Source organism: Cherax quadricarinatus, chromosome 45 (assembly GCF_038502225.1).
Source record: "Cherax quadricarinatus isolate ZL_2023a chromosome 45, ASM3850222v1, whole genome shotgun sequence".
Lineage (NCBI taxonomy): Eukaryota > Metazoa > Arthropoda > Malacostraca > Decapoda > Parastacidae > Cherax > Cherax quadricarinatus.
The window spans coordinates 8,485,673-8,494,899 of record NC_091336.1 but is presented as its reverse complement, the minus strand read 5'-3'; positions in this window follow the sequence as shown (position 1 = coordinate 8,494,899).

Here is a 9,227-nt window from a genome sequence, read left to right as displayed (position 1 = left end):
ATGACAGTCATACGTATGATGATAGTCACATGTATGATGACAGTCATACGTATGATGATAGTCACATGTATGATGACAGTCATACGTATGATGATAGTCTCATGTATGATGACAGTCATACGTATGATGATAGTCACATGTATGATGACAGTCATACATATGATGATAGTCACATGTATGATGACAGTCATATGTATGATGATAGTCACATGTATGATGACAGTCATACGTATGATGATAGTCACATGTATGATGACAGTCATACGTATGATGATAGCCACATGTATGATGACAGTCATACGTATGATGATAGTCACATGCATGATGACAGACATACGTATGATGATAGTCACATGTATGATGACAGTCATACGTATGATGATAGTCACATGTATGATGACAGTCATACGTATGATGATAGTCACATGTATGATGACAGACATACATATGATGATAGTCACATGTATGATGACAGACATACGTATGATGATAGTCACATGTATGATGACAGTCATACGTATGATGATAGTCACATGTATGATGACAGACATACGTATGATGATTGTCACATGTATGATGACAGTCATACGTATGATGATAGTCACATGTATGATGACAGTCATACGTATGATGATAGTCACATGTATGATGACAGTCATACGTATGATGATAGTCACATGTATGATGACAGTCATACGTATGATGATAGCCACATGTATGATGACAGTCATACGTATGATGATAGTCACATGTATGATGACAGACATACGTATGATGATAGTCACATGTATGATGACAGTCATACGTATGATGATAGTCACATGTATGATGACAGTCATACGTATGATGATAGTCACATGTATGATGACAGACATACGTATGATGATTGTCACATGTATGATGACAGTCATACGTATGATGATAGTCACATGTATGATGACAGTCATACGTATGATGATAGTCACATGTATGATGACAGTCATATGTATGATGATAGTCACATGTATGATGACAGACATACGTATGATGATAGTCACATGTATGATGACAGTCATACGTATGATGATAGTCACATGTATGATGACAGTCATACGTATGATGATAGTCACATGTATGATGACAGACATATGTATGATGATAGTCACATGTATGATGACAGTCATACGTATGATGATAGTCACATGTATGATGACAGACATACGTATGATGATAGTCACATGTATGATGACAGTCATACGTATGATGATATTCACATGTATGATGACAGTCATACGTATGATGATAGTCACATGTATGATGACAGTCATACGTATGATGATAGTCACATGTATGATGACAGACATACGTATGATGATAGTCACATGTATGATGACAGTCATACGTATGATGATAGTCACATGTATGATGACAGTCATACGTATGATGATAGTCACATGTATGATGACAGTCATACGTATGATGATAGTCACATGTATGATGACAGTCATACGTATGATGATAGTCTCATGTATGATGACAGTCATACGTATGATGATAGTCACATGTATGATGACAGTCATACGTATGATGATAGTCTCATGTATGATGACAGTCATACGTATGATGATAGTCTCATGTATGATGACAGTCATACGTATGATGATAGTCTCATGTATGATGACAGTCATACGTATGATGATAGTCACATGTATGATGACAGTCATACGTATGATGATAGTCACATGTATGATGACAGTCATACGTATGATGATAGACACGTATAACAGTCACACATATGATGACAACCACAGGATATATACACTTAGAGGTACTCACCTAGTTGTGGTTGCAGGGGTCGAGTCACAGCTCCTGGCCCCGCCTCTTCACTGGTCACTAATAGGTCACACTTCCTGCTCCATGAGCTTGATCATACCTCTTTTCAAAGCTATGTATGGATCTTGCCTTCACTACATCGCTTCCCAGACTTTTCCACTTCCTGACTACTCTGTGACGGAAGAAATACTTCCTAACATCCCTGTGATTCATCTGTGTCTTCAACTTTCAACTGTGTCCCCTTGTTGCTGTGTCCCATCTCTGGAACATCCTGTCTCTGTCTACCTTGTCAGTTCCTCTCAGCATTTTATATGTCGTTATCATGTCCCCCCTATCTCTCCTGTCCTCCAGTGTCGTCAGGTCGATTTCCTTAACCTCTCCTCGTAGGACATGACCCTTAGCTCCGGGACTAGTGTTGTTGCAAGCCTTTGCACTTTCTCTAATTTCCTTACAAGCTTGGCTAGGTGTGGGTTCCAAACTGGTGCTGCATACTCCAATATGGGCCTAACGTACACGGTATACAGGGTCCTGAACGATTCCTTATTAAGATGTCGGAATGCTGTTCTGAGGTTTGCTAGGCGCCCATATGCTGCAGCAGTTATTTGGTTGATGTGCGCTTCAGGAGATGTACCTGGTGTTATACTCACCCCAAGATCTTTTTCCTTGAGTGAGGTTTGTAGTCTCTGGCCCCCGTAGACTGTATTCCGTCTGCGGTCCTCTTTGCCCTTCCCCAATCTTCATGACTTTGCACTTGGTGGGGTTGAACTCCAGGAGCCAGTTGCTGGACCAGGTCTGCAGCCTGTCCAGACCCCTTTGTAGTTCTGCCTGGTCCTCGTCCGATTGAAGTCTTCTCATCAGTGTATATCCCCTCCAGGGATGTTCCGTGATGCTGGTGAGGGGCTCTTGATCAAGGGAATTGGATCTGTGTTCCGCCTGTGTTCCCCTGAATTGAGCCTGAATACCTTCCATCAACCTCCTTCCCCACACAGGAGCTGTATATTCCCTGTGGGTTTAGAAGGAGCTGTAAAATCCCTATGGGTTTAGCGCTCCCCATAATAGTAATAATCAGTGTATATAAACTGCAAGTTTAAACCCCATTTTAGGTAATGAAAGTGTTTTTGTGTGGTGGTGAAAAGGTCACTTGCAGTCTTAATGACCCTTGTGTATTAGACAGGTTTTAAACCCTTATTAACTAAGCAACCTTATATTCTGGCAACGTTTCGCTGTTCAAAGCTGATGTATGAAACTGATGAAGCTCCACACAATAGAAATAAGTCAAGGACCCCAATAGAAATAAGTCAAGGACCCCAATGGAAATAAGTCAAGGACCCCAATAGAAATAACTCAAGGACCCCAATGGAAATAAGTCAAGGACCCCAATAGAAATAACTCAAGGACCCCAATGGAAATAAGTCAAGGACCCCAGTGGATATAAGTCAAGGATCCCAATAGCAATAAGTCAAGGACCCCAATAGAAATAAGTCAAAGACCCCAATGGAAATAAGTCAAGGACCCCAATGGAAATAAGTCAAGGACCCCAATGGAAATAAGTCAAAGACCCCAATGGAAATAAGTCAAGGACCCTAATGGAAATAAGCCAAGGACCCCAATGGAAATAAGTCAAGGACCCCAATGGAAATAAGTCAAAGACCCCAATGGAAATAAGTCAAGGACCCCAATAGAAATAAGTCAAGGACCCCAATAGAAATAAGTCAAATACCCCAATGGAAATAAGTCAAGGACCCCAATGGAAATAAGTCAAGGACCCCAATGGAAATAAGTCAAGGACCCCAATGGAAATAAGTCAAGGACCCCAATAGAAATAAGTCAAAGACCCTAATGGAAATAAGCCAAGGACCCCAATGGAAATAAGTCAAGGACTCCAATGGAAATAAGTCAAAGACCCCAATGGAAATAAGTCAAGGACCCCAATAGAAATAAGTCAAGGACCCCAATAGAAATAAGTCAAAGACCCCAATGGAAATAAGTCAAGGACCCCAATGGAAATAAGTCAAGGACCCCAATGGAAATAAGTCAAGGACCCTAATGGAAATAAGCCAAGGACCCCAATGGAAATAAGTCAAGGACCCCAATGGAAATAAGTCAAGGACCCTAATGGAAATAAGCCAAGGACCCCAATGGAAATAAGTCAAGAACCCCAATGGAAATAAGTCAAGGACCCTAATGGAAATAAGTCAAAGACCCCAGTGGATATAAGTCAAGGATCCCAATAGCAATAAGTCAAGGACCCCAATAGAAATAAGTCAAAGACCCCAATGGAAATAAGTCAAGGACCCCAATGGAAATAAGTCAAGGACCCAATGGAAATAAGTCAAGGACCCCAATAGAAATAAGTCAAGGACCCCAATAGAAATAAGTCAAGGACCCCTGTGAGGGAAAAGTTCAACAGATAGGAGTAACAAGTGAGTATATGGTAACAATAGTTTGATTGCCGGCTACTTGTTAAGGTAGGGTAAGTCTAGCTCCCGCTATCCCCCCCCTTTTTCCCCCACCCCAAAAAGTGATAGTTTGATTGCCGGCTGCTTGTTAAGGTAGGGTAAGTCTAGCTCCCGCTATTCCCCCTCCCCCCCCCCGAAACGTGACGTGTGGGGCTCGGGTCAAACAGTAATCGCTCGACTCACAGCTCCCAGCACTACTGTAAGTACACGTCTGCTCATATTCTAGTGGACTTATTGGTTGAAAGCTTCACTTTTGACCAATAATGAACTTAGTCCTTTCAGCCTTGATCTGTGTTAAATGTTTTAATAATCACCACGTCTTTTAGGTATTGTACTTATCATGGAGAGTGATTTCTTAAGCAGTGGGTAACCTGTCTCTCTTTCCAGCTTGGAAAGACAGATTGGGTCACCTGCCAACCAACGAGAAGTATTGAAGGAGACGGACTAACGTCCTGAGACGTCCCATGTTGGATCTACCTACCTGTTATGTATGCAGACACAGGACATAACCCCTCATCATAGCAGTGGTAACGAACCTTCTTCCTGTCCTCTGGATTAATTATTAACGGCTATAGACTCTGTGAAGAACGAGCCGGTGGGTTGTCACCAACACCCCCCCCCCCCCACATCATCAGCAACGGCTACGATTTCAACAACACGCAGCGTCACCAACACCAGACACCCCAGTATCACTATATCTATATATATTAGCGTTGAGTTCAAATGTCATTTTTTCATTTCATTATTCATTTTTCTTTCAAATAGGATATACCTTTCATGTTTCACTGTTTTTATGTTTGCTTTAATAAATAATGAAGTGTTTATCTTTGTGAATTATTATTTCTTTTTCTATTCATTAATTTTCCTGAGGAGGAGCCAGCCTTGGTAATACTGTCTGAAGTTGTTGCAGGGCTGAGTAAGCCTTCACAACGCAATGGAAATAAGTCAAAGACCCCAATGGAAATAAGTCAAAGACCCCAATGGAAATAAGTCAAGGACCCCAATGGAAATAAGTCAAGGACCCCAATGGAAATAAGTCAAGGACCCCAATGGAAATAAGTCAAGGACCCCAATGGAAATAAGTCAAGGACCCCAATGGAAATAAGTCAAGGACCCCAATGGAAATAAGTCAAAGACCCCAATGGAAATAAGTCAAAGACCCCAATGAAAATAAGTCAAAGACCCCAATGGAAATAAGTCAAGGACCCCAATGGAAATAAGTCAAGGACCCCAATGGAAATAAGTCAAGGACCCCAATAGAAATAATCACTTTGGCTGACTTTTTTTTTGGGTTATCCTAGATTTCTAGGTAATGTACACATAGGCTGCTATGTATGACAATTTATGTAACTATATTTATGTGTACCTGTACCTGAATAAGCTTACACTCGTTGCTTTCTCGTTACGCTAATAATTAGATGATGAATAATTTTAAAAATAATAGCAGAACTCCGGCTTTGATAACCCCGGTCCAGTAGATAGTCTTGAAACCTCACAAACCTGCCACTAGCCGACAGGATGGTCAAAAAGAACCATCCATCATCACCTAAATCCCATCATGGCGTAGTTGGCATCCTACCACTTTTTCTGTGGTAACTTAGAGCTGTATAAACAATGTACAATCATGCTTCTAGAACCGCTCTCTGTTACACAGACTCACTTATGGTTCTGTGGAACCGCTCTCACTTCACAACAGTAGGAACAGACCTTTACGCCTCCTGTTTTCCCTTTTCGTATAACAGTAAATATGTACCTGGGTGTTAGTTACGGCACACTGCTTGGCATTCTTCTTCCTCCCTCCCTAGTAAACCGCTGGCCTCGGTTAGGACATGTAGATAATTTATGATAACTCAGACATGGTCACTAAGGATAAAAAAATCCTGGGCGCATGTTTATTGCTTTCGAAGGACATGCTAGGTGTTAGTGTTGGTCAGTGGCAACTCCAAACGAGTGTTACTGGTTCCTCACAACACTGGGTGACAACAACAGTGTTTCTGGCTTCTTACAACATTAGACAAGGATTACTGGTTCCTGACGACACTAGTGGCAACACTAGACCAGTGTTAATGGTTTCTCAGAGTACTAGTGACAACACCAGACCAATATTACTAGCTCCTTACAACACTAGACCAGTTTTACTGGCTCCTCACAACAGTGTATGCTGTAACATGTTTCTACAGCATCCTCCGAGGATGATAGTTTCCCCGTAGTTTTGCTCACTGTGGTAATATATCATTACATTAACAAATGTCCCAGTGGGTGAAACATTTCCTGATAAAAGCCTCTTCTTGATTTCCTCACTCAATGTTCGGCTGCTACTACTGCTTCTGCAACTATATTACTACTACTATTGCTACTACTACTACTGCTAATTTTGAAGATGGCATTGCTGTAAGGATATACAGTGGAGGTGGTACAAAGACCACTGTAGGCAGGTTCCACTGTAGGCAGGTTCCACTGTAGGCGGGTTCCACTATAGATTCTGCATGAGAAAGAGATGACAACTTTGTTAGACCATCACAATGGTGTTTATTTTGGTGTGGAAGAGATGGTGGTGATGCCACAGTACTCACCTAATTGTGGTTGCAGGGGTCGAGACTAAGCTCCTGGCCCCGCCTCTTCACTGATCGCTACTAGGTCCTCTCTTTCCCTGCTCCATGAGCCTTATCATACCTCGTCTTGAAGCTATGTATGGTCCTTGCCTCCATTACATCACTTGCTAGGCTATTCCACTTCCTGTCTACTCTATGACTGAAGAAATACTTCCTAACATCCCTTTGATTCATCTGAGTCTTCAATTTCCTAGTGTGACCGCTTATTTCTGTGTCCCCTCTCTGGAACATCCTGTCTCTGTCCACCTTGTCTATTCCACGCAGTATTTTGTATATCGTTATCAAGTCTCCCCTAACTCTCCTGTCCTCCAGTGTCGTCAGTCCGATTTCCCTTAAGCTTTCTTCGTAGGACATTACCCTTAACTCTGGAACTAACATTGTCCACAAACCTTTACACTTTCTCTAATTTCTTGACGCGCTTGACCCGGTGTGGGTTCCAGACTGGTGCTGCATACTCCAGTATGAGCCTGACGTACACGGTGTACAGTGTCTTGAACGATTTCTTACTAAGGTATCAGAACGCTATTCTAAGGTTTGCCAGGCACCCATATGCTGCAGCAGTTATCTGGTTGACGTGTGCTTCCGGAGACATGCTCGGTGTTATAATCACCGAGCACGTGATTATAGCATGTTAATTTTTGTCCCTCATGATGCGACCCACACCAATTGACTAACACCCAGGTACCTACTGACTACTAGGTGAACAGGGACAGCAAGTGACTTAAGAATCCACCCCCCACCTTTCCAGTGTTTACACCCGTACCGGTGTTGATGCACATGCCTACTTGCGGTCTGATGTTGACATACGCATTGTGGCTAGAATTTCAAATATGCCCGAAGACTATTGAAATTACTCTAGAACGTTGAAATATGCAATAAAAACATCTTCACTCTTGTTTTTCTACATCATGTCTGCTATTTTGTTCACAAGTTTCTCGCCAGATGAACTTCGCCTGCAAACAAATGCGCTATGAATCGACCCCTGCAACCACAACTAGGTGAGTACACACACAGACACACACACACACACACACACACACACACACAGACACACACACACACACACACACACACACACACACACACACACACACACACACACACACACACACACACACACACACACACACACACACACACACGGTTTTGAGCAGAGGTATGATAAAGCTCACGGTTCAGGGAGAGTGACCTAGTAGCGATCAGTGAAGGGGCGGGGCCAGGAGCTCGGACTCGACCCCCGCAACCTCAACTAGGTGAGTACACACACACACACACACACACACACACACACACACACACACAAGGAGGCAAAAACTAAGTGCACTAGAGAATGGAAAAAGTACACAAGACAAAGGACCCAGGAAAAGAAAGAGATTAGCCGAAGAGCCAGAAACGAATATACACAGATGAGAAGGGAGGCTCAGCGACAACACGAAAATGACAAAGCATCAAAAGTGAAGTCTGACCCGAAGCTGTTGTATAGTCATATCAGGAGGAAAAGAACAGTCAAGGACCAGGTAATCAGACTGAGGAAGGAAGGTGGGGAGTTCACAAGAAACGACCAAGAGGTATGTGAGGAGCTCAACATGAGATTTAAAGAAGTATTTGAACAATAAAATGGTATAAAATACCGACAAGTTGTTAGGTAAGACACATATGCAACAGTTAGGTATCTTTATTTCGAAATGTTTCGCCTACACAGTAGGCTTCTTCAGTCGAGTACAGAAAAGTTGATAGAAGCAGAAGACGTGAAGACGATGTAATCAGTCCATCACCCTTGAAGTTTTGAGGTGGTCAATCCCTCAGTCTGGAGAAGAGTATTGTTCCATATTCTGAAACAATATTGTTCCAGACTATGGAACAATACTCTTCTCCAGACTGAGGGACTGACCACCTCAAAACTTCAAGGGTGATGGACTGATTACATCGTCTTCAAGTCTCTTCTGCTTCTATCAACTTTTCTGTACTCGACTGAAGAAGCCTACTGTGTAGGCGAAACGTTTCGAAATAAAGATACCTAACTGTTGCATATGTGTCTTACCTAACAACAAAGAAGTATTTACAGTGGAGACAGGAAGGACTCCAGGAATACACCAACAAGTGCTGGATGAAATACACACAACTGAGGAGGAGGTGAAGAAGCTGCTATGCGAACTTGATACCTCAAAGGCGGTGGGACCAGACAACATCTCTCCATGGGTCCTTAGAGAGGGAGCAGAGATGCTGTGTGTGTCACTAACAAAAATCTTCAACACATCCATTGAAACTGGGCAACTACCTGAGGTATGGAATATTGCAAATGTAGTCCCAATTTTCAAGAAAGGAGACAGACAAGAGACATTAA